At 32.9% G+C, this 26,725-nt stretch overlaps 1 protein-coding gene across 1 annotated transcript in view; it reads right to left on the bottom strand.

Moving 5' to 3' along the window:
- The window catches only part of LOC148942228 (cell adhesion molecule 1-like), a 410,054-nt gene that overhangs the window by 289,685 nt on the left and 93,644 nt on the right, over window positions 1–26,725 (bottom strand). The window lies entirely within an intron of this gene.

Below are 26,725 nucleotides of genomic sequence, written 5' to 3'. Positions count from 1 at the left end.
CGAGTTCTGAGTCCAGTTGAATCACCCTTTTAGAAAATTCTCTTTTTTGGGGAAGCTTTTGGTTCCTTTACGTCTAAGTAAAGGACTGAAATACCCTTACAGGCGTCTTCTTTTCTTCGATATATTTGCTTACTTGGTTATTCAGCGTATGCAGCAAATTTGTTGCAAATCCGGGATGGATTTTTTTTGAAACGCTTTTTGGGGTCTCATTACAAAAATGACGTTCATCGTAAAAACATAAGTTGTTCCCACAAAAGGATTTTCGTTCTTAATTACAAAAAATTGAATTCAGAAAGCAATATATTTTCACCATTAGTACTGTTAAGGTTCGGGTAGCATCTTAAGAAATTTTCTATCGACAGAAACTTGCAAAAAATGTATTTAAAAAAAGTGATTGTACAAGTTAAAAGATAATTTTTGTACATAAATTTCTGCGTGTTGATTTTGCAGAAAACAGAGCTAAACTTATTTCAAAGTAAAAATATATTTCCTTATTTTTATAATTATCTTTTTATACTCAAAATTCAATTAGCATTCCCCTTTTTCTGCTATAGTTCAAATATTTGAATTGAACTTATACTGAATATATTATTTTCAATGGTCCTATAGTCAGATTTAAAATGATATTCTAGAAACTTCAAACTACTGTTGAAGTTCAAACCGTATTGATTGATATTGCCCATGTACGGTGAAAATTACATCTTTTCTACTGAAAAGTACATAAATCTTAATAATTTCAATAATTTGTTGGAATTCAATAAGCAAGTCACAATTCTAGTAGAAAAATTGGATTTTTGTGGCTTGTTTGAATTCAATAAGCAAGTCACAATTCCAACAGAAAAATTGGATTTTTTTGACTTGTCTGAATTCCAAAAAAACATTTTGTTGGAAATCAAATTTTTTTTTACAGTGCAGCTGTTCCACTTGAGACACGCCACCAAAAGTGCCGTTTTTAGTGTCATTTGAACTTGATGATGGTGGAATTTATATGAAAGATGTCGATATGTGCAGTATCTTTTATATGAGCTATAGAAGATCTACCAACGATGTTCTGGTAGCCTGCTAGTGCACCCTTTGAGAAATAGCACAAAAAGTGCCGTTTTAGTGCCACATGGCACTTGCAGTTGGCAGAATTTAAAAAAAGCACGTAGATATGAGAAATAGCTTTTGAATGAGAAATTTAGAATCTCTTTATGATGTTCTGTTAGTCCGCTATATCTTTTTAAAAAAAAAAAAACAAGGGAGACATATCAGTGCTACCGATGCAAAAGTGATTCTCCTTGTTGTTCAGGGAGGGGGACTGTGACTTCCCTGTACAAGGTTTTCGACCATGTTGATTCCAATGATACACTTTTAATTTTGATCTGATGCCATTTTCGAGGGGTGTGAGGCTTTTTTTTCGAAATTAACATTTCGACGAATTCAATTTCGAATTCGACTGAATTCAATTTCGACGAACCGAAATAATAGTTAACGTTCCTGAGTCACTGTCAGATGGGACTTTTTTTCACTAGCCAGGTTTTTTTCAAAACGCGGTTATTAACTTTTGGTTACTATGGGCAGTGGCTCGCTCTTTACTAGGTTGCAGCTGCCTCTGAAATCATGATACCTTCCCGGAACATGCTTTAAAAAATGAGCCTAGAATATCACTAAAAAAACAGGGGATACCGATATTCCCGTTACGATATATGCGATACCAATACACCCGATACCAATACGCGCGATATCGATATGCTCAATATCACATACAGCCCTTTCCCAGGGACTATGGAGGGCCATATCATCATCAAAACCATATATATTGGACCTTTTAACTATGTTAAACAAAATGGCTATCTCAAAATTTTTATGGGACTAGTTGGGGGGAAGGGCCTGTAGGGAGGGAGCTATTTGCAAATTCTATGTGAACAAGACTGCATGCGTGATTAAGACAGTGAGATGTCAATTTGATGATTCTATTAAAATTTTTGTGAAAGTGATGAATGAACACAAACTTCCATTTGAAACACAAAAGAACTACTAGAAAATGTCTGAAGAAATCTACAATTTGGATTAATCCTGCAAAGACCCGTGAAGTAGCCGATGATCTGACATTTTGTGAGGATATTTTTTACCCTTTAATGTTCTACTCTTAAATGGTTTGTATGTCGGTATAAAGTGCCTTAAATAGAATATTTTATTGTATTTGGAAAATTACTTTTGATAAAAATAATCAGAGACAGCACTACATTCGGCTCAAATATCTTATTATTTTTTTTCCCAGAGGCACTTCAGATGGAAGGGGTCGTCGCATAAACTCCAAAGAAGGTTCATTCGAAAGGAAATCGAGAGTTCTAGTGCCTTTTTTAAGAGTCAAAAGTGATCGTAGGGCAGCTAGCCCCCCCCACGCCCTTCTTTCCCCAAGTACATCTGGTAAAGATTTTGAGGTAGCCATTTTGTTAAAAATAGTTCAAAGATCATATAACACAAACTCCAGGGTCAACACAAGCCCCCAGGAACCGAGGGCAGGCGTTGTAAGTTATGTCCTGGGGACATATATGGTTCTTATGGAAGGATTGCTCGTATAAATTTGAAAGGGGGCTCATTTGAATGGAAATTGAAAGTTCTAGTTGAGTTTTTAAAAGTCAAAAGAGATCAGAGGGTAACCAGCCCCCCCCCATGCTCTTTTTTCCAAATGTATCTGATAAAATTTTTGAGATAGGCATTTTGTTAAAAATGGTTCAAAGATCATATGAAAAAACTCCAATGTCGACACGTACTCAAATGGCTCGGGGGCAGGTGTTGTAAGTTATGCCCTGGGGGATTATATGGTTCTTATGGAAGGGATGCTCATACAAACTTCAGAGAGGGCTCATTTGATTGGAAATTCAGCGATATAGTTCAGTTTTTGAGAGTCAAAAGAGATTGGAGGACAACTAGTTCTCCCCTACGCCCCTTTTTCACCAAATGCATCCGATAGAAATTTTGAGATAGCCATGTTGTTATAAATAGTTCAAAAGTCAGATAAGAAAAACTCAAGTGTCGACACAACCACCCAGAGCCCGGAGGCAGGCCCTGTAAGCCATGCCCTGGGGGCATATATGATTCTTATGAAAGGAATGCCCGTATAAACTTCAGAGAGGGCTCATTTTATTCTAAATTGAAAGTACGAGTTCTGAGTCCAGTTGAATCATTTTATTCTAAATTGAAATTACGAGTTCACTTTTTAAGAGTCAAAAGAGATTCGAGGGCAACTAGCCCCCTCCCCTCACGTATTTTTTTCCAAACCCATCCGATGACAATTTTGAGATAGCCATTCTGATAGAAATAGTTAAAAGATAGGATAAGAAAAACTACAGTTTCAATACAACTCCCCCCCCCCCAGGGCCCAGGGGCAGTCATTCTAAGTTATGCCCTGAGGGCATGTATGGTTCTTATGAAAGAAATGCTCGTATACACTTCATAGAGGACTCATTTGATTGGAAATTAAAACTTCTAATTTACTTTTAAGAGTCAAAAGAACGGAGGGCAACTTCCCCCCCCCCGATGCCATTTTTCCCCAAACCCATCCGCTACAAATTCTAATATAGCCATTTTGTTAAATAGCTCAAGAATTAGATAACAAAAACTCCGATGTCGACACAATCCCACATGGCCCAGGGGCAGGCGTTGTAAGTTATGCCCTGGGAGAATCTATGGTTCTTATGGAAGGGATGCTCATAAAAAATTCAGAGAGGGCTCATTTGATTTGAAATTGAACGATATAGTTCAGTTATCGAGAGTCAAAAGAGATTGGAGGGCAACTAGCCCCTTCCCCCACGCCCCTTTTTCCCCAAATGCATCTGATAGAAATTTTGTGATAGCCATGTTGTTATAAATAGTTCAAAAGTCAGATAAGAAAAACTCAGTGTCGACACAACCACCCAGAGCCCGCGGGCAGGCGCTGTAAGCTATGCCCTGGGGGCATATATGATTCTTATGAAAGGAATGCCCGTATAAACTTCAGAGAGGGCTCATTTTATTCGCAATTGAAAGTACGAGTTTACTTTTTAAGAGTCAAAAGAGATTCAAGGGCAACTAGCCCCCTCCCCTCACGTATTTTTTTTCAAAACCATCTGATGAAAATTTTGAGATAGCTATTCTGTTAGAAATAGTTAAAAGGTCGGATAAGAAAAACTAGGGTATCAATACAACCCCCCCCCCCCAGGGCCCCGGGGCAGTCATTCTAAGTTATGCCCTGAGGGCATGTATGGTTCTTATGAAAGGAATGCTCGTATACACTTCATAGAGGAGTCATTCGATTGGAAATTAAAACTTCTAATTCACTTTTTAAGAGACAAAAGAACGGAGGGCTGCTCCCCCCTCCCCCACGCCATTTTTCCAAACCCATCCGATACAAATTTTAATATAACCATTTTGTTAAATAGCTCAAGAATTAGATAACAAAAACTTCGGTGTCGACACAACCCCACAGGGCCTGGGGGATGGCGTTATAAGTGTTGTCCTGGGGGCGTATATGGTTTTTATGAAAAGAATGCTTGTATAAATTTCTCAGAGTTCTCATTTTATTGGAAATTGAAAGTTCTAGTTCACTTTTTAAGAGTCAAAAGATATTCGAGGACAACTAGCTCCCCCCCTACCTTTTTTTTCTAAGCCCATCCTATAAAAACATTTAGATAACCATTTCGTTAAGAATAGTTCAAAGGTCAGATAAGAAAAACTTCTGTGTGACGCCATCCCCTAGGGCCCGGGGGCAGGTATTATAAGTGATGCTCTCGGGCTTATATGGTTCTTATGGAAAATATGTTCGTATAAACTTTGGAGAGGGTTCATTTGATTGGAAATTGAAACTTCTCATTCACTTTTCCAGAGTCAAAAGAGATCGGAGGGCAACTAGCCCTCCCGCCTCTCCACGCCCTATTTTCCTCAAGCCCATCCGATAAGAACTTTGAGAGAGCCATTTTTTCAACGATAGTTCTAAGATAATACAACGAAAACTCTGGGGTAGACACAATCCTTCAGGGCCCAGGGTAGTTGTTGTAAATTATGCCTGTGGGGCATATATTTATGGAAGGGATGCTCGTATAGACTTTAGACAGAGCTTATTTGATTGGAAATTGAAATTTCTAGTTCAGTTTTTAAGAGTCAAAAAAGATCAGAGGGCAACTAGGCTATCCCCCCACACCCCTTTTCCCCTAAATGCACCAGATAAAATTTTGAGATAACCATTTTGTTGAAAATAGTTCAAAGGTTAAATAAAAAAATCTGGTGTCGACTCAAACCCCCCAGGGCCCGGGGGCAGGCGTCTTATGCCCAGGGGCATATACGGTTCTTATGGAAGGGATGCTCGTATAAACTTCAGAGAGGGCTCATTTGATTAGTGATTGAAAGTTCTAGTTCACTTTTAAAAGAGTCAAAAGAGATAGGAAGGCAACTAGCTCCTCCCCCCTCCACGCCCTTTTTCCTCAAACCCATCCGATAAGAACTTCGAGATAGCCATTTATTTTAAAAACAGTTCAAACATCATATAAAGAAAACTTCGGGGTCGACACAACCACCCAGGGCCCGACGGTAGGTGTTGAAAGTTATGCCCTGGGGGAATATATGGTCCGGATGGGAGGAATGCTCGTAAAACTTCAGAGAGGAATCATTTGAATGGAAATTGGAAGTTCTAGCTCATTTTTTGAGAGTCAAAAGAGATTGACGCCTTTTTTCCCCAAACCTTTCCGATATAAATTTTAAGAATTACTAAAATAGTTGAAAGGTCAGATAATAAGACTCTGGGGTCAACACAACCCCTATGGCCAGGAGACAGGCGTTGTAAGTTATGTCCTGGGGGCATATACGGTTCTTATAGATATCATACTCGTATAAACTTCTGAGAGGGCTCATTTTATTGAAAATGGAAAGTTATAGTTCACTTATAAAGAGTCAAAAGAGATCGAAGGGCAATTAGCCCCCCCTCTTCCACGCTCTTTTTCCCCAACCCGACAAATAAAAATTTAGAGATAGTCATTTTGTTAAAAAATAGTTCAAACATCAGATAATAAAAACTCCGAGATTGACTACAAGCCTATTTTTTACCTTATATTGTTACTTTGATATTAGTTTTGATTCTTAGATGAACATTTGATTTTGAAAAAAAGGTTGATTTTGAAATAAGGAATTTTTAAAAACTTGAAAATTTTTGGAATAAAAAACGAACAAAAATCAATTTAAAAAAAATTCCAAAAAAGAAGTTTTTCAAAGAAATGTAAATTGTTCAAGACGAACTTAGTTTCACTACAAACAAGATTTTGGATACTGCCCCCTTCCTTAACTGTAATAAATAAATAAAAAAATTTTTTAACTGAAAGTAAGGAGCAACATTAAGACTTAAAACGAACAGAAATTATTCTGTATATGGAAAGGACTGTTCCCTGCTCAACGCCCCGCTCTTTATACTAAAGTTTGACTCTTTCTCACAACTCTGCTTTATAAAACAATAAAAAAAACTTCAAAGTAAAGAGCGGGGCACTGAGGAGGGGACAGCCCCTTTCATATACGGAATTATTTCTGTTTGCTTTAAGCTTTAATGTCGCTCCTTACTTTCAGTTAAAAAAAAAACTTCTTTTTTGTTATTTAATTTCTGAACATCAAATTTGGCTAACAGTTCTTGAATAACTAAAACGAAATTTGCATATTAATTTTACTTTTTTTAACTAATGATAACCTTATAAAAACCTAAGTTTGATTTTTGTTCCCGTTGTTTAAGAATGACTCCTAAATCACAAAGCCTATTTAATTAGAATAATAACCTCTTTTAAAAGTTAAAAAAGAAACTTTAACGTAAGAGCGAGCTATTGAGGAGAGGCAAACCATCTCACATACGTAATATTTTCTGTTCCTGTTAAGTTTTAATGTTGATTCTAACTTTCAGTTAAAAAAAAAACTTGTTTTTATTTAATTACTGATCGTTTTTTAAATAATTTGCGGAAATCAAGATCCCCCGCCGTGGAAAATTCCCTTCCCCTCGAGAAACTATCCTCAACGGAAAGACTCTCCCGCGTAACTTAAATTGACGATATTTGTGGAACTGATTTTGTAAGGCATAGCAACAAAACGGCCAAAGAGGTTGAAACTATTCTTATGAAAATGAAAATCACAGGTTGAGCAATTCTCTAACCACTGAAATGACTGAAAGAAAATTCTTTATAAGATATATATAATAATTTATGTTCGTTTTAAGTTTTAATGTTATTTCTTACTATCAGTTGAAAAAAACTTTTTTTTATTTAATAGCAACGACAAGCCGAAGACATACGCTATCTTTGGTTTATTATCACATAAAAATCATAGTTATGTAGCTTCTTAAGGTAAAATTAAATGCTAAGATTGGCGGGAAAAGATTGGCCATTATTTAACAAAATTAGAACTTTAGCGTTAAGAGTGAGGTATTTAAATTCCTCATATAGGTAATATGAAGGGTTTGCCCCCTCGTCAATACCTCGCTCTTTACACTAAAGTTCAAATTTTGTTCAAATTCTTTAAGAATGACCCCTGAATCACAAAGGCCGTTTATTTGGAATAAATAGCACTTTTGAAATTATTAAAAATACTTTAGCGTAAAGAGCGAGGTATTGAGGAGCTGACGAATCCCCTCATATACGTAATAATCTCTGTTCGTTTTCAGTTTTAATGTTACTCCTTACTTTAAGTTGCCCAATCTCTCCGACCCCCCCCCCCCAGAAAAAATCCTCCCCTGAAAACGTCTTTATACTTAACCAAAACTATCAATAACCAAAACTATATATAAACGATCGGCAAAGTTCATAACTTGCAGCCCTTCCCCTGGGGACTGTGGGGAATTAAGTCGTCCTCTTAGACATAGTTATTAGATGTTTCAACTATGCTGAACAAAATGGCTATCTTAAAATTTTGATCCGGTGACTTTGGGAAAAACGAGCGTGGAAGGGGACCTAGTTGCCCTCCAATTTTGTTGGTCGCTGAAAAAGGGCACTAGTACTTTTAATTTCCGTTTGAATGAGCCCTTTCACGAAATTCAAGGACCACTGGGTCGATACGATGACCCCTGGGGAAAAAAACAAACAAAAAGAAAATAAACACGCATCCGTGATCTTTCTTCTGACAAAAATACAAAATTCCACATTTGTGCAGATAGGAGCTTGAAACCTTTACAGTAGTGTTCTCTGATATGCTGAACCTGATGGTGTGATTTTCATTAGGATTCTATGACTTTTTGTTTTTTTTTCCTTTTTTCGAAAATAGGGCAAATTTTTTCACGCTCGAAACTTTTGATGGGTTGGACTAAAATTGATGAAACTTGTATATTTATACTTTCCAAGACTGTTTAAGACGCTTCTAGTTTTCAGTAAAGCGCTAATGACGTAGCAGGTTTTAGACTTTTACAGTGAGAGAAGGAGGCGATACCCAAACTCTTGTTTGTAGTGATTTTTGTTCGTTTCAACCTGGATTTTCATATTCAATTTAAGTTTTACTCGTTTTAAGATTCATTTGTTCATTTACATTAGTATCTATTTTATGTTTTTTTTTGCCTTGATTGTTTATTTAATTTCTATTCGTTTTGGGTTGGATTTATACTTCAATAGCAACTTTTTTTTTGTTTTAAGCTTGATTTGCATATTCAATTTATGCATTACTTGCTTTAAGATTCATTTATTCATTTATATTATTACATTTTGTATATTTTTTTGCTGTGATTGTTTATTTAATTTCTGTTCGTTTTGGGCTCATTTATTCTTTAATAGTAATTTCTGGTGGTTTTGAGTTTGAATTTTAACAAGTATTTGTATCTGCTGATTTTAAAATGGCCTTTACTTTTCTTTGAAAAACTTTTTTTGGAAGTTTTTTTTAATTAATTTTGAGAAATGGGTGGAAAATCTGTAAACTTTTGAATATAAGTCATGGGACAGGAAATATACCACCTAATTTTAATGCAATGTGGGCCAATTTTATCTTGCAACTAATATTGGATTCTAGAACCCTAAGTAGAACACGGGTTGATAGAATTTATGATGCCTTGTCTTGCGGAAATGGGAATCAGAAAAACTAGGTTTATAATACCAGAAAGGTAAACTGGGACAATTTTAGTATAGTACGTGTAGAACGTGTTTCTAAGAACCTTGGAATTCATTTATATACGGATTTCTGAAGTGTTCAAAGTAGTTTCTCTCTTGCGGTACTTCTGTAAAGCCCTTCTCTTCTGTTTGTGTTCAAACTATGCAGAGTTACTTTGTAGAATAAATGAATAGTTTATAGTAAAGAGGCTCTTCTTCTATCTCTTCCCACGTAAGCCCTTAGCTCTGAAAGATTCGGTTACACGCTTACCAGTATACACATGCCAATATTAGATGATTATCAATGCAAACCCAGATATCACCAGAAAGGAGTAGAAAAAGGTTTACAACTTAAAAAGGAGAGAAATTATTCCGTATATAAAGGGGTTGCCCCCTCCTCATTACCTTGCTCTTCATGCTCCAGTTTTTCTTAACACTTAAAAAAAAACTTTTCATACTAATTAAAAGGCCCTTGTGTTTTTGGAGTCGATACTAAGAAAATTGGGACAAAATTGTCAAACTTTAGCGTAAAAATCAAGGTACTGAAGATGGGGACAACCACTTCATATACGAAATTATTTCTGTTCATTTTCATTTTGAGTTTTAATGTTGATCCTTACTTTTAGCCAAAAGAACTTGTTTTTTTTATTTAAGTTTTGACCGTTTTAAAATAATGCCGGTAAATCAGGCTCCCCCTTTATGAAAAAATACCTCCCCTTATGGGAAACTCCTCCGGGGAAAGTTTTCCCCACGTAAAATACTTTCCTCCCCCGTAAAATTCCCTCCGTATAATTCCATCTTCGATGAAAAATATTATGCATAAACAATGGGTAATTTTTGTAACTCACAGCTCTTTCTCCAGAGTCTGTGCGGGTCATATTATCCCAAAAGGCGTAGTTATTGAGCCTTTCAACTATGTGGGACAAAATGACTATCCCAAAATTTTGGTTGGACGACTTTGGACAAACAAAGGGCATGGTACGGGGGCTAGCTATCCTCCCATCTTTTTGGTCACTTGAAAAGAGCATTACAGATTTTGACTTTCGATAAAATGAGCCCTCTCCTGATCTTCTTGGATCATTGGTTTGATACGATCTCCCCTGGGAAAAACATACAAAAAAACAACAAATAAACAGGCATCCTTGACATTTCTTCTGGTAAAAAAAAATGCAAAATTACACATTTGTGTATATATGAGCTTTGAACGTCTTCAGTAAGGCTCTCTAATATGCTGAATCTGATGGTTTGATTCTTGATGTTTTGGGGGTGTTTCTCCCCTTTTTCTAATATTTAGCAAATTTACTCAGGCTTGCAACTTTTGACTGGTATGGTTAAACTTAATGAATTGTATTTATTTTAAAATGGTATCAAAATTCGATTCTTTTGATGCATCTATTATTATTAAGAATCTGTTTCTTAGGGTTTTGGTTACTATTGAGCCGCCTCGCTCCTTACTTACAGTTCATAACCACGAACTGGTTGATTGAGCAAAAAGGTTTCCATGTAGTATCATTGCTAACTGCAAACATCGTAAGTGGAAAACAAAGGTAAACAATTAATCAAACAGTTTGTGGTAACGAGCTGTAAGTAAAGAGAGACTCGGAGCAATGGCAAACAAAGCTCTAAAAAATAGAATTTGTATTATAATTTAAACATCATAAGGATTGAAGCTTTATGGCGATTCCAAATATAAAGAAAAATCGTATTTAAAAAAAAAACTATGCATATAGCTTCCCAGTCGCAGAGGAAGGAATATTGCACGATGGTGCATTCGTTCCGGAAAAGGCACGTAGTCCATTTAAGACAAATGGCTAACTTGGAGATGTATCTTAGTGCTTGATGTAACTAAGTTGACGTACTTCTATATATATATATATATATATATATATATATATATATATATATATATATATATATATATATATATATATATCAGATCTTCTGTGAAATTACATTTAGTGATGCCTAATTGTGCTTCAGCTATTATAAAGGAGGAGTGTTAGGTCATTGTGTAGGCAGGGGGGGGGGAAGATGCCCAGAAAAGCACATTTCATCGCTCACACTGTCTAGCTTTCCATGAACCTTAAGATAAATAGAGATAGGAGAGGCGAGAGAATTAATCTCTCGCCTCATTGCCTTTAGACTGAGCCTGAATAAGGGTACGGCAGAGTGACATTTTCGTTGTTATTACAGGAAAATCTTTCTCACGTTTGTTTCAAAGTTTCATTTAACTTAATTTATTTGCCTCATGTTTAACAAAATAATATAAAGTGATGTGTAAATACACATCAGCTATTATGAGGGAGAAGGGGTGGGTCATTTTTTAAACTGAGGGAAGGTCAAATTCGTCAAAGATCTTACTTTTACGCCCGAATATCATAACTGTCATTGAGCCTTCAGATAAACATACAATGAGTTTTGGGGAGGTACATAGAAATTAATATCTAATCTGTCTTGATTCCTAGGGATATTTTCGGTGTACGCTTTTATTAATGGTGGAGGGGGGCTTTTAGTGCCTCTCCCAGTGTAGAAATCTTTTTCTATGTAACATAAATAATTACATTCAAATGCTTGGCTGGCACAGGGGTGAAAACGTTGGAACAGGGCATCATGAGCCTCATCAGGAAATTCTATGGGTGGGGGAGGGCAATTGCTACTAGGAAACTTATTTTCAGCAAATTTAAATGGTAATATTTCTCGTTTCCTATTTTTAAAGAATGTTTCGTTTTTAACTCTTGTACGTATTGAAATTGAAACATCAAAAGACTCTATTATAGAGGTCATGATGGCTTCAGCCACCTAGAAGATCAAAGTCATGCAGATTTTCCATCTATATGAACAATAATTCCCTTCTCCATCCTCCCAAAATTTCGTAGTAAAAAAATCAGTAAGAACTCATTCAACAAAACTACTGTTCATCGAAATTTCGACTAAATATTCAAATTTTGTCAAAAATCTTAATTCCATTCCAACATTTTATTTCTTTAGTATTAAAACCTAAAAAGCAGGAAACTACTAAACAGTTTACAATTATTGATGTATAAAACTTAAGAGCAGGAAATCTGGGGCCGTCATCATATCTTGGTCAAGCCTGGGTAGAATTGGAAAAACGATCGGAAATTAAATATAAAAGAGTAAGATTTTAACTGACAGTATGGAGGAGCATCAAAACTTAAAATGAACGGAAAGTATTCAGTAAATAAGGGGATTTGCCCCCTCCTCAGCCGATCACTCTTTCCTCGAAAGTTTGACCATTGTGTTCCATTTCTTTAAGAACAACTGCTGAAACATAAGGGTCGTTGATTTGTATTTTTTTTTAAGCCCTAACGAAATGTTAACGCAACGAGTGAAGGTTAATGAGTGGCAACCTCCCTCATTTTTCGAATTATTTCGATTTCTCTTCATTTTAAGCTTTAATGTTGCTCCTTACTCTCAGTTGAATAGTTTTTTTTTAATGAGCATTCTGGAAAGAGATGTTTTTTTTTACAAAACAAGCCATTTGAAGCATCATTTGTAACGTCAAAACATGAGTTCCCATTACTAATTGAGGCAAAAGATAAAGGAAATTTTGAACAACAAAAAGTCTAGAAACAAATAATGGTCGTCGCCAAAAGTGACATGTTTCTGTAACAAAATCCCCCATTATATGTCTTTGTGGTTTCCAAATAGTGGATTCTAAATGCTTTGGAAGATCCATTAAGGTGCTATCAAGGCGCTAATTAATACAAACAACATATTTTAAGACAATTTTTTGGGGGTATTTTGAAAGAGAATGGTTTAAGTATACTTAAAACATTTTTCTGTAGTATTGACTTTGTTTTACCTTAGATTTTATTACCCTTTCTCTCTTACTGTTATTTGGGCATTTATCTAGTTTATCAGTTAATCTCGATCATTTGTCACTTTTTCTTCCTTTTTTTCTTCTGTTTTGTGTAATTACTTAGCAAAAATGAAGGTTAAAATCATTGTAGAATCTTGCTATGCACAAGCAAGGCTCTAGTAGCTTTATTCTGCAGATTTATCTTCCTCGACGTTTCATAGAGAGCGCAATAGTGTTGTCAAAGTAAAGAATGAAATGGGCACATTACATTATTTATTTACTTATTGTTTTGACCAAGGCACTTTGTATGGAAGAAGTTGTCTTTGTGGATTCAGAAGAAGCTCATTTGATTGGGAATTGAATGTTCTAGTGCTCTTTTTAAGAATCAAAAGTCATTGGAGGGCAACCAGACCCCCATCCACGTACCTCTGTTCCTTAAAGACATCCGATCGGAATAGTGAAGTAACCACTTTGTTCAGCGTACTTGAAAGGTCTATTAGCTGTGTCTTTGGTGATAACCCCCCTCCCCTCACCCACATATAGGCCTACACAGTCCTTGGGGTAAGGGCTGTAAGTAATAGAATTCACCCGATATTAACGTTAGCATTTGTTCTTAGGAAAGCGGGGTATATCGAATCTGTTTCGTCAAGAAAGTCAAAGTACATTCAGGTGAAGCTTTCAGGGAACGTTGAGGGAAGTGTTGAACTAGATCATAACTTACTATGAGCATGCAGGTTGTCAAAAGGGCAATATGCGCACATTACTACAACTATTCTTACTACTGCAACTACTGCTCCTACCACCACCATTACTACTACTGCTATTATAACTAGTGTTTCTATAGTGATTATTAGAAAGGCTGAGGATATTAAGGTGAAAATTTAAGAAAATATTGAGAGGTAAAATTAAAACACACCATGTGCATACCGGTAATCAAAAGGTCAAATGTAAGTTGAAATTTCCAGGGCATGAGAAAGGGGATGTTTAACTAACCAAAACAAAAAAATTGCCTACTACTGAACTAATGTTACTACTGCTACTAATACAACAACTACTACTCATACTACATCTAATCTTACTACTACTTAGGCTAAGAAGGTCAAGGGTATGAAGGTGAAAATTTCAGAAAACATTGGGGGGAAAGTTAAACCAAATAGAAACATACTATATGTATGCAGGTTGTCAAAATGACGTATCTTAGGAGTGGCTTAGGGTATTAAGTTGGAACTTTCAGGGAATGACGAGGGAGATGATCAATTGGTGAACCGGCAATATGAGCACACTAAATTTACTACTACCACAATCACTACTTCTTCTACCACTTCTATTGTGGCTAACGCTAACGCTAAGGGTATTAAAGCAAAAATCATAGGCAGCGCTGCCTAATGTATATTAAACTGACAATGCACATTCATTTGTATTTTTTCAGTAAAGTGCAAATTATGTTCTGGCCTTGGGAAGACATAGGGGTTTTGGGCCCTACTCATGTTAATTTCTGCTCGTTTTGAGTTGACTCGGTTATTTATTGTAATTTCTGTTCATTTTCATTTATTTATCGATGCTGATTTGTGGTAGTTTCACGCTTGGTAGATTATTTGATTTTATTTTTGCTCATTTTTATTTTAATGGAGCTCTTTACTTTTCTTTGAAAAACTTATCTTGTGGAAAATGTTTTTTTTAATTAACTTCAGGAAATATTGAGGGGAGAGTTGAAATGAATTAAGGTACATTATTTGGAAAGAGGTTGCCAAAAGAGCGAATCAGGAATATCTTAGGACCGGCTTAGAGTATTAAGACAACTACCACTGCTACCACAACCACAGGTACAGCTGCTCCTACTAGTACTACGACTACTACTAGCAGTACTACTGAATCTAAGCGTAATTCGATGCAATATACAGGAAAATTTTATGGGGCCTTTAACTAAACCTAAGTGCAGTAGGTCGATTCATGTTATTAAAAGTGCGTGACAGATGTATCTCAAGACCACCTTAGAGTGTTAAGTTGAACTTTCAGTGCATGTTGAGTGGGAGGCAGAACCCACCAAAAGGAACTTTATTGATACTTCTACTTCTACTACTATTTCTACTTCTAAGGATAAGGGTATTAAGGAGAAGTTTCCAGAAAAGGTTGAGGGGGTTGTTAAATTAAATTGAAACACAATACGTCTACGCAGGATGTCCAAAGGGCGTATCAGCAGTATCTCAAGAAGAGCTTAGAGTATTAGGTTGAAACTTTAGAGCATGTTGAAAGGTATGTTCAACCAATAAAAATGACGATGTGTAGCCTATAAACCTACTGCAAGTTGTCGCAGTGCTGCTACTGCCAAATGCTTTAGTACTGCTATTGCTAAGGCCAATGATATTAATGTGAAAGTTTCAGAGACTGTTGAGGGAAATGTTGGGATAAATCAAAGCACAATATGTGCGTTCAAGCTATCAAAATAGTGTATCAGCAATATCCCAGAAACAAATTAAAGTATTGAGTTGAGTTTATAAGGGCATGAGGAGGGAATGAAGAACTAGACCAAAAACTGCAACTACTAATAATACTAATACTGCTATCACTAATGCTACTCCCAATGTTCCTCCTATTGCTCCTACTACTATGACTATTACTATTGCTAATACTAAAGGGTATGAGTAAACCTTCAGGGAATGGTGAGGGCAGTGTTAGGTTGAAGAAAAACACACTTTGTACGTGTGGGCTATCAAAGGGGTGCATTAGTAATATCAAGGAATGCCTTAGTTGAAACTTCAAGGGCTTCAAACATTAGGCCTAAAACCACTTTTGATACTATTTCTACTGCTACAATTGCTACTTTTATTGCTACTATTGAACTAACTCAAAATAGTTGAAGTGCATCCGGGTTGTCAAAACAGACAAGGCTGTCAAGATACCCAGGCAGAATATATTATGACTGAGAATAGGGTATAAAGTAGAAGCTTTCAGGAAAATTTTATGCTGTTTAAAAAGTAAATGAAAAGGCAACATGTACATACAGGTTGTCAATAAGACTTCTAAGCAATACCTCAAGAACGATTGAGCGGATTAAGTTGAAACTTTCAGGATCACTGCAATTACTAATTCTGCTCTTATTATCGAACTAAATCAAAATTATGCAAATCCATTCAAGTTGTCCAAATAGCATAAATACAATGTCTTAGGAACAGAAAAGAATATTAAGCTTCATTTTTTAGGGAAAGTTGAGCTTTAAAACTCAATCAAAATATATACTATGTGGATCCATATTTCCAAAAAGGCACATGTTCGGACAAAATGTCGGACAAAAAAATTTGTCCGACATGTAAATAGTAAGCTAAAATCTAGATTCTTTATAAAGAGAAGCCAAAAAGATTTGAAATACTTATTTCTTAATCATAGGGCAGGCAATCGCGCTGCCTAAGCAAAGAACGATGTTGGCACAATGTATTATTTCTTTAGAACAGGGCACTTCGTATCGAAGGAGTTGTCGTAGAAACTTCTAAAAGAGCTCATTCCATTGGAAACTGAACTGGCATGTGCCCTTTTTAATAGTCGAAAATGATTGGAAGGTAGCTAACACTCCTTCCACGCCCACCATTTCTCAAAACACATCCAATCAAAATTTTGAGATAACCATTTTTTTCAGCGTAGTTGATTTTTAAACAGAAGTTATGTTTTTGAAGAGAACACTAGTAGTGTTATATAAATATATACAAGCGGGCAGTCCCCCCATTTAGCTACAATGCTTACAAGTGGGCAGTCCCCCCATATAGCTATAATGTTTCCGACAAGACAGTCCTCCCACCTTCCGACAAGACACTTATCCCATCATTCCGCCAAGACACATATCCCATCATTTCAACAAGACACATCCCCAATCATTACGACAAGACACATATCCCACCTTCCGACAAGACACATATTCCATCATTCCAAGCGGGCAGTCCCCCCATGTAGCTACAATGCTTACAAGCGGGCAGTCCCCCCATATAGCTATAATATCTCCGACAAGACAGTTCCCCCACCTTCCGACAAGACACTTATCCCATCATTCCGCCAAGACATATATCCCATCATTTCAACAAGACACATACCCAATCATTACGACAAGACACATACCCAATCATTACGACAAGACACATATCCCACTTTCCGACAAGACACATATTCCATCATTCCAAGCGGGCAGTCCCCCCATGTAGCTACAATACTTACAAGCGGGCAGTCCCCCCATATAGCTATAGTATCTCCGACAAGGCAGTCCCCCCACCTTCCGACAAGACACACATCCCATCATTCCGACAAGACACATATCCCATCATTTCAACAAGATACATACCCAATCATTACGACAAGACACATATCCCACCTTCCGACGAGACACATATCCCATCAATTTCAACAAGACACATCCAATCATTACGACAAGACACATATCCCACCTTCCGACAAGACACATATTCCATCATTCCAAGCGAGCAGTACTCCCGCCATACAAGCAGACAGTTTTCCTTTATAGTGTTAATCTAAGGTAGCAGACAGATAGGACATTACTGTATGAATTAAAGAGAGAAGACAGGTATATGGATGTTTTATGTTTATGGATGTGTTATGTTTATTGATTTTTATTGATCATTGTACTGGTGTTAAATATCATGTTTCTGTTAAAAGTCATGACTGTTTTCATGCATTGATGGTTTTTTTTCATGGTATTATTATATGGTAGGTGTTTTACTTAATGTTTTTTTTTTGTATGGATATTTTATTGCATAGATCTACGGTTTTTAATGGTTTTCCAGCCTGTTATGGATATTTTAATGTTGGACATGATTCTTCATGTAGCATGATTATGTTTTATTGTATGGATATACGGTTTTTCAATCATCATTCCAACGGGGCTTTCCCCTTGCATTCCAACGGGGCAGTATGGTTGATGTTTTATTTAATGTTTTTTTTATATGAATGTTTTATGGTATGGATATATGGATTTTTGTTTTAATAGTTTTTTATTGATGTCATTTTATTATACTCTAATGATGATATTTTTCTTTTCCAATGATACGATTTTTTACATTCTAAGTATTTTCCCATTGATTTTTATGAAATTTGTGTTTGAAGTAGGAATCGAACGTGAGACAAATGATTTCCTATGGTAAAAGAAAGACACGTTAATCGACTGAACCAACAAGCCATTGAAAATATTATGATTTTAGAAATACATCCAATGTATTGTTCCTGGGACATTGCCCAACTGATGTTAAGCGTCACAATATCGTAACAACTTCATTCCATTGAACTGGAACAAGTTCAAGCACATTCATTTTACCAACTGGATTTTTGATAGGTGTTAAAAGTAACATGTTTCGGGGCATTTTTATGGCATCGTCGTGAGAATATGCATACCACGATGATTTGAGATGCATACTAGACAGACAATTTCTTCTGAGGCTTGGGCCTCAGGTCCTACCCCTATCCCTCAACCCTATCCCTCCATCCTCCCTCTAACCCCTCCCCCTCCTCCCTCCCACCACCCCCAACTTTTTTTTTTTTAATCTCTTAGAATGACATGAAACATACTTAAAACATAAAAAAATCACATTTAATATTTTCCAACTTCAAAATGGGAATGATATAGATACGTGTGTAGCGACTTTTACTATTAGAAAAATAATGTTTGTAGTGACCATTTTTTTTTTACATGTTTTTTCAAGTTTTTTTTACATCTCTTAGAATGACATGTAACATATTTAAAACATAAAAAATCACATTTAAAATTTTGTAAATTCAAAATGAGAATGATATAAAAATGTTAGTCGTGACTTTTACTATTAGAAAAATATTGTTTGCAGTAGCACTTTTTTTGGTTGAAGCAAATTTTTTTTTGGACTTCGAAATTATTCAACTTTTTTTTATGTTTTTTTTTTAGTTTTAGTTTAGAGTTTAGAGTTTCAGTTTAGAGTCTTATTTTAGTTTAGTTTTAGTTTAGAGTCTTAGCTTAGAGTTTTAGTTTAGAGTCTTAGCTTAGAGTTTTAGTTAGAGTTCTAGTTTAGTTTAGTTTTGGTTAGGAGTTTTAGTTTAGAGCTGTAGTTTAGTTTTAGTTAAAACTTTTAGTTTATAGTTTTAGTTTAGAGTTATAGTTTAGTTTTAGTTAAGAGTTTTAGCTTAGCGTTTTGGCCTACAGTCTTAGCCTAGAGTTTTTACTTACACTTATAGTTTAGTTTAGTTTCAGTTAAGAGTTTTATTTTAGAGTTATAGTTTAGTCTAGTTTTAATTAAGAGTTTTAGAATGCAGTTTTAGACTAGAGTCTTAACTCAGATTCTTGGTTAAAATTATAATTTAGTTTATTTTTAGTTAAGACTTGATTTTTAGAGTTGTCATCTAGTCGTGCTTCAATGAATAACTTTAGCTTAGAGTCTTATCGTTGAGTCTTATATTATAATGTTTAGTTAAACTTCCTGTTTAGCTTACTTGAAGTTAGTAGTTATAGTTTAGAGATATAATCTAGTTTAATTTAAGGGCTTTGTATTATAGTTTGACCCCAGAGTATTAGATTGTAGTATCTAATTACAATTACACCTTTGTTTATTTTAAGCTAATAATTTTATTTTAGAGTTATAGTTAATGTTAGTTTTATTTAATAGTTTTAGACTAAAGTCTTATCTTAGAGTCTTTAGTTAAATTTACATTTTAGTTTAGTTTCAGCTAATAGTTTTAGTTTAGAGTTATAGTTTAGTTTAGTTGTAGTTTAGAGTTTAGTGTTTTAACCCAGAGTGTTAGCATAGAATTTTAAGCTACAATTATAGCTTAATTTAGTTTAGTTTCAGTTAATAGGTTAATTTTATAATTATAGTCTAGTTTAGTTTTAGTTAAGAGCTTTAGCATAGATTGTTAGCTTAGAGTTTTAGCTAAACTTAAAGCTTATTTTAGTTTCAGTTAATAGTTTTAGTTTATATTTATAATCTAGTTTTTTTTTAGTTAATATTTTTAGCTTTGAGTTTTAGCCTATAGTCTTATCTCAGAGTTTTTTAGTTACACTTATCGTTTATTTTATTTTCAGTTAAGAGTTGTAATTTATAGTTATAGTCTAGTTTTAGTTAATAGCTTTAGCTTAGAGTTTTAGCCTACACTCTTATGTTAGAGTTTTTAGTTACACCTATAGTTCAGTTTAGTTTCAGTTACGAGTTTTAGTTTAGAGTTATAATTGAATTTAGTTTTAGTTAAGAGTTTTAGCTTTGAGGTTTAGCCTGGAGTCTTAGCTTTGAGCTTTAGTTAAACTTATAGTTTAGTTTAGTTTCAGTTAAGAGTTTTATTTAGAGTTATAGCTTAGTTTAGTTTAAGTTAAGAGTTTTAGCTTAGAGTTTTAGCCTAAAATCTTTGCGTAGAGTTTTTAGTTACACGTATAGTTTAGTTACAGTTAAGAGTTTTTAGTTTAGATTTATAGTTTAGTTTAGTTAAGAGTTTTAGCTTAGAGTTTTAGCCTAGTCTTATCTTCGAGTTTTAGTTACTCTTATAGATTAGTTTCGGTTAAAATTTTTAGTTTAGAGTTATAGTTTAGTTTAGTTTTAATTAAGAGTTGTAGCTTAGAGTCTTAGCTTAGAGTTTTAGTTACACTTCTTGTTTAGTTTAGTTTAAGTTAAGAGTTTTAGTTTAGAGTTATAGTTTAGTTTTAGTTAAGAGTTTTAGCTTAGAGTTTGAACCTAGAGTTTTAGCTTAGAGTTTTTAGTTACTCTTATAGTTTAGTTTAGTTTCAGTTAAGAGCTTTAGTTTAGAGTTGTAGTTTAGTTTTAGTTAAGAGTTTTAGTTTCGATTTTTAGCTTAGAGTTTTATCTTAGTGTGGTTGTTTATTTTTAGTTAATAGTTTTAGTTTCGAGTTTTAGCTTAGTCTTATCTTAGAGTTTTAGTTAGATTTTATAGTTTAGTTTAGTTTAAGTTAAGAGTTGTAGTTTAGTTTTAGTTAAGAGTTTTAGTTTAGAGTTTATAGTTATAGTTTAGAGTCTTAGCTTAGAGTTTCAGTTAGAGTTATAATTTAGTTTAGTTTGAGTCAAGAGTTTTAGTTTAGAGGTATAGTTTAGTTTTAGTTAAGAGTTTTAGTTTAGAGTTTAGAGCATTAGCTTAGAGTCATGTCTTAGAGTTTTAGTTAGATTTAGAGTTTCGTTTAGTTTCAGTTAAGAGTTTTAGTATAGAGTCTTAGCTTAGATTTTTAGTTAGAGTTATAGTTTAGTTTAGTTTTAGTTAAGAGTTTTAGTTTAGAGTTTTAGTTTAGAGTTTTAGTTTGGAGTCTTAGCTTAGAGTTTTATCTGGTTTAGAATTATAGTTTAGTTTTATTTAAGAGTTTTAGTTTAGAGTTATATTTTATTTTTGGTTAAGAGTTTTAGTTTAGAGTTTAGAGTATTAGCTTAGAGTCATAGATTAAAGTTTTAGTTAGAGTTAAGTTTAGTTTCAGTTTAGAGTTTTAGTTTAGAGTTGTAGTTTAGCTTTAGTTAAGAATTTTAGTTTAGAGTCTTAGATTAGAGTTTTAGTTAGAGTTATAGTTTAGTTTATTTTTAGTATAGTTTAGTTTTAGTTAAGAGTTTTAGTTTAGAGTTTAGAGTTTTAGTTTAGAGTCTTAGCTTAGAGTTTTATCTAGAGTTATAGTTTAGGTATAGTTTACTTCAGAGTTGTAGTTTAGTTTTAGTTAAGAGTTTTAGTTTAGAGTTTCAGTTTAGAGTCTTAGCTTAGAATTTTAGTTTCGAATCTGAACTTAGAGTTTTAGTTAGAGTTATAGTTTAGTATAGATTTAGGTCAGAGTTTTAGTTTAGAGTTTAGAGTTGTAGTTTAGAGTCTTAGGTTAGAGTTTTAGTTATAGTTTTGGTTTAGTTTAGTTTTAGTTTGGAGCTTTAGTTTAGATTTCTAGTTTAGTTTCAGTTAAGAGTTTTATTTTAGAGTTTTAGTTTAGAGTTTTAGTTAGAGTTATAGTTTTAGTTTAGTTTTAGTTAAGAGTTTTAGTTTAGATATTGGAGTTTTAGTTTCGAGTCTTAGCTCAGAGTTTTAGTTAGATTTATAGTTTAGTTTAGTTTTAGTTAAGAATTTCAGTTTAGAATTGTTGTTTAGTTTTAGATAGGAGTTTTAGTTTAGAGTCTTAGCTTAGAGTTTTAGTTATAGTTATACTTTAGTTTAGTTTTAGTTGAGAATTTAGAGTTTTAGTTTAGAATCTTAGCTTAGAGTTTTAGTTAGAGTTATAGTTTAGTTTAGTTTTAGTTAGGAGCTTTAGTTTAGATCTCTAGTTTAGTTTTAGTTAAGAGTTTTAGTTTAAAGTTTATAGTTTCAGTTTAGAGTTTTAGTTTAAAGTTTTAGTTACACTTACAGTTTAGTTTAGTTTCAGTTAAGAGTTTTAGTTTAGAGTTATAGTTTAGTTTAGTTTTAGTTAAGAGTTTTAGACTAAAGTCTTAGCTTAAAGTCTTTAGTTACATTTATAGTTTAGTTTAGTTTCAGCTAATAGTTTTAGTTTAGAGTTATAGTTTAGTTTAGTTGGAGTTTAGAGTTTAGAGTTTTAGCCTAGAGTGTTAGAATAGAATTTTAAGCTACAACTATTTTTTAGTTTAGTTTCAGTTAATATGTTTATTTTAGAATTATAGTTTAGTTTAGTTTTAGTTAAGAGCTTTAGCATAGAGTCTTAGCTGAGAGTTTTATCTACGGTTGTAGTTTATTTAAGTTTCAGTTAATAGTTTTAGTTTAGAGTTATAGTTCAATTTAGTTTTAGTTAAGAGCTTTAGCCTAGAGTTTTAGCCTAGAGTCTTAGCTTAGAGTTTTTTAGTTACACTTATAGTTTAGTTTATTTTCAGTTAAGAGTTTTAGTTTAGAGTTATAGTTTAGTTTTAGTTAAGTGCTTTAGCTTAGAGTTTTAGCCTACACTCTTATGTTAGAGTTTTTATTTACACTTATAGTTTAGTTTAGTTTAAGTTAAGATTTATAGTTTAGTTTAGTTTTAGTTAAGAGTTTTAGCTTAGAGTTTTAGCCTAGAGTCTTAGCTTAGAGTTTTTAGCTGCACTTATAGTTTAGTTAGTTTAAGTTAAGAGTTTTAGTTTAGAGTTATAGTTTAGTTTAGTTTTAGTTAAGAGTTTTAGCTTAGAGTTTTAGCCTAGAATCTTTGCGTAGAGTTTTTAGTTACACGTATAGTTTAGTTACAGTTAAGAGTTTTTAGTTTAGATTTATAGTTTAGTTTAGTTAAGAGTTTTAGCTTAGAGTTTTAGCCTAGTCTTATCTTCGAGTTTTAGTTACACTTATAGATTAGTTTCAGTTAAGAGTTTTAGTTTAGAGTTATAGTTTAGTCTTGTTTTAGTTAAGAGTTGTAGCTTAGAGTCTTAGCTTAGAGTGTTTAGTTAAACTTATAGTTTATTTTAGTTTAAGTTAAAAGTTTTAGTTTAGAGTTATAGTTTATTTTTAGTTAAGAGCTTTAGCTTAGAATTTAGCCTAGAGTCTTAGCTTCGAGTTTTTAGTTACACTTACAGTTTAGTTTAGTTTCAGATAAGAGTTTTAGTTTAGAGTTATAGTGTAGTTTATTTTTAGTTAAGAGTTTTACTTTCGAGTTTTACCTTAGAGTCTTATCTTAGAGTGGTAGTTTAGTTTTAGTTAAGAGTTTTAGTTTAGAGTTTAGAGTTTTAGCCTAGAGTCTTATCTTAGAGTTTTAGTTAGATTTTATAGTTTAGTTTAGTTTTAGTTAAGATTTGTAGTGTAGTTCTAGTTAAGAGTTTTTGTTTATAGTTTATAATTTTAGTTTAGAGTCTTAGATTAAATTTTCAGTTAGACTTATAATTTAGTTTAGTTTTAGCCAAGAGTTTTAGTTTCGAATTATAATGTAGTTTTAGTTAAGAGCTTTAGTTTAGAGTTTAGAGCATTAACTTAGATTCATGTTTTAGAATTTTAGTTAAAGTTATAGTTTCATTTAGTTTCAGTTAAGAGTTTTAGTTTAGAGTCTTAGCTTAGAGTTTTAGTTAGAGTTATAGTTTAGTTTAGTTTTAGTTTAGTTTAGTTTTAGTTAAGAGTTTTAGTTTAGAGTTTGATTTTGGAGTCTTAGCTTAGAGTTTTAGCTAGTTTAGAGTTATAGTTTAGTTTTAGTTAAGAGTTTCAGTTTAGAGTTGAAGTTTAGTTTTATTTAACAGTTTTAGTTTAGAATTTAAAGTATTAACTTAGAGTCATAGCCTAGAATTTTGGTTAAAGTTATAGTTTCATTTAGTTTCACTTAAGAGTTTTAGTTTAGAGTCTTAGCTTCGAGTTTTAGTCAGAGTTATAGATTAGTTTAGTTTAGTTTAGTTTTAGTTAAGGGTTTTAGTTTAGAGTTTTATTTTGGAGTCTTAGCTTAGAGTTTTAGCTAGTTTAGAGTTATAGTTTAGTTTTAGTTAAGAGTTTTAGTTAAGAGTTATAGTTTAGTTTTAGTTAAGAGTTTTAGTTTAGAGTTTAGAGTATTATCTTATAGTCATAGCTTTTAGTTTTAGTTAGAGTTAAGTTTAGTTTGAGTTAAGAGTTTTAGTTTAGAGTTGTAGTTTAGTTTTAGTTAAGAATTTTAGTTTAGAGTCTTAGATTAGAGTTTTAGTTAGAGTTATAGTTTAGTTTCAGTCTAGTTTAGTTTTAGTTAAGAATTTTAGTTTCGAATTTAGAGTTTTAGTTTAGAGTCTTAGCTTGGAGTTTTAGCTAGAGTTATAGTTTAGTTATAGGTTACTTTAGAGTTGTAGTTTAGTTTTAGTGAATAGTTTTAGTTTAGAGTTTCAGTTAAGAGTTTTAGTTTAGAATTTTAGTTTAGAATCTGAACTTAGAGTTTTAGTTTAGAGTTATAGTTTAGTTTAGTTTTAGTTAAGAGTTTTGGTTTAGAGTTTAGACTTTTCGTTTAGAGTCTTGGCTTAGAGTTTAAGTTACAGTTATTGTTTAGTTTAGTTTTTAGTTTAGAATTTAGTTTAGAGTTATAGTTTAGTTTTAGTTTAGAGTTTTAGTATAAAGTCTTGCTTTACAGTTTTAGTTAGAGTTATAGTCTTAGTTTATTTTTAGTTAAGATTTTTCGCTTGGAGATTGAATTTTTAGTTTCGAGTCTTAGCTCAGAGTTTTACTTAGAGTTATAGTTTAATTTAGTTGAAGTTAAGAGTTTTAGTTTTAGATAAGAGTTTTAGTTTAGAGTCTTAGCTTAGAGTTTTAGTTATAGTTATATTTTAGTTTAGTTTTAGTTGAGAATTTAGAGTTTTAGTTTAGAATCTTAGCTTAGAGTTTTAGTTAGAGTTATAGTTTAGTTTAGTTTTATTTAGGAGCTTTAGTTTAGATCTCTAGTTTAGTTTTAGTTAAGAGTTTTAGTTTACAGTTTATAGTTTCAGTTTAGATTTTTAGTTTAAAGTTTTAGTTAGAGTTACAGTTTTGTTTAGTTTAAATTAAGAGTTTTAGTTTAGAGTTATAGTTTAGTTTATTTTTAGTTAAGAGTTTTAGACTAAAGTCTTAGCTTAAAAACTTTAATTAAACTTATAGTTTAGTTTAGTTTCAGTTAATAGTTTTAGTTTAGAGTTATAGTTTAGTTTAGTTGTAGTTTAGAGTTTAGAGTTTTAGCCTAGAGTCTTAGCATAGAATTTTAAGCTACACTTATAGTTTAGTTTAGTTTCAGTTAATAGGTTTATTTTAGAATTATAGTCTAGTTTAGTTTTAGTTAAGAGCTTTAACCTAGATTGTTAGCAGAGAGTTTTAGCTACGCTTAAAGCTTAGTTAAGTTTCAGTTAATAGTTTTAGTTTATAGTTATAGTCTAGTTTATTTTTATTTTAGAGCTTTAGCCTAGAGTTTTAGCCTAGAGTCTTAGCTTATAGTTTTATAGTTAAAATTATATTTTAGTTTATTTTCAGTTAAGAGTTTTAGTTTAGAGTTATAGTTTAGTTTTAGTTAAGAGCTTTAGCTTAGAGTTTTAGCCTACACTCTTAGGTTAGAGTTTTTAGTTACACTTATAGTTTACTTCAGTTTTACGTAGTAGTTTTTATTTCTTTGGTATAGTTTAGTTTAGTTTTTGGTAAGAGTTTTAGCTTAGAGTTTTATCCCAGAATTAGAGCTAATAGTTTTTAGTTGCGCCAGTTATATCGTTCAGTATAAGTCGGTGGTTTTAGCGATTAGTTATAGTTTAGTTTAGTTTTAGTTAAGAGTCATGTCTTAGAGTCATATATTAAAGTATTATCTTATATATTTTATTTAAGCGTATATTTTAGTTTCAGTTAAGAGTTTTTAGTTTAGATTTATAGTTTAGTTTAGTTTTAGTTAAGAGTTTTAGCTTAGAGTTTTAGCCTAGTCTTAGCTTCGAGTTTTAGTTACTCTTATAGATTAGTTTCGGTTAAGAGTTTTAGTTTAGAGTGATAGTTTAGTTTAGTTTTAGTTAAGAGTTTTACCTTAGAGTTTTAGCCTAGAGTGTTTAGTTACACTTATAGTTTAGTTTAGTTTCGGTTAAGAGTTTTAGTTTAGAGTTATAGTTTAGTTTTAGTTAAGAGCCTTAGCTTAGAATTTAGCCTAGAGTCTTAGCTTTGAGTTTTTAGTTACACTTATAGTTTAGTTTAGTTTCAGCTAAGAGTTTTAGTTTAGAGTTATACTGTAGTTTAGTTTTAGTTAAGAGTTTTACTTTCGAGTTTTACCTTAGTCTTATCTTAGAGTGGTAGTTTAGTTTTAGTTAAGAGTTTTAGTTTAGAGTTTAGAGTTTTAGCTTAGAGTCATAGCTTTGAGTTTTAGTTAGAGTTAGAGTTTAGTTTAGTTTGAGTTAAGAGTTTTAGTGTAGTTTTAGTTAAGAGTTTTAGTTTAGAGTTTAGAGTCTTAGCTTAGAGTTTCAGTTAGAGTTATAATTTAGTTTAGTTTTAGTCAAGAGTTTTAGTTTCGATTTAT

Source organism: Artemia sp. Qi Xiang Cuo, chromosome 17 (assembly GCF_049724085.1).
Source record: "Artemia sp. Qi Xiang Cuo chromosome 17, ASM4972408v1, whole genome shotgun sequence".
Taxonomy (NCBI): domain Eukaryota; kingdom Metazoa; phylum Arthropoda; class Branchiopoda; order Anostraca; family Artemiidae; genus Artemia; species Artemia sp. Qi Xiang Cuo.
This window is presented reverse-complemented; position numbering and strand designations above follow the sequence as displayed.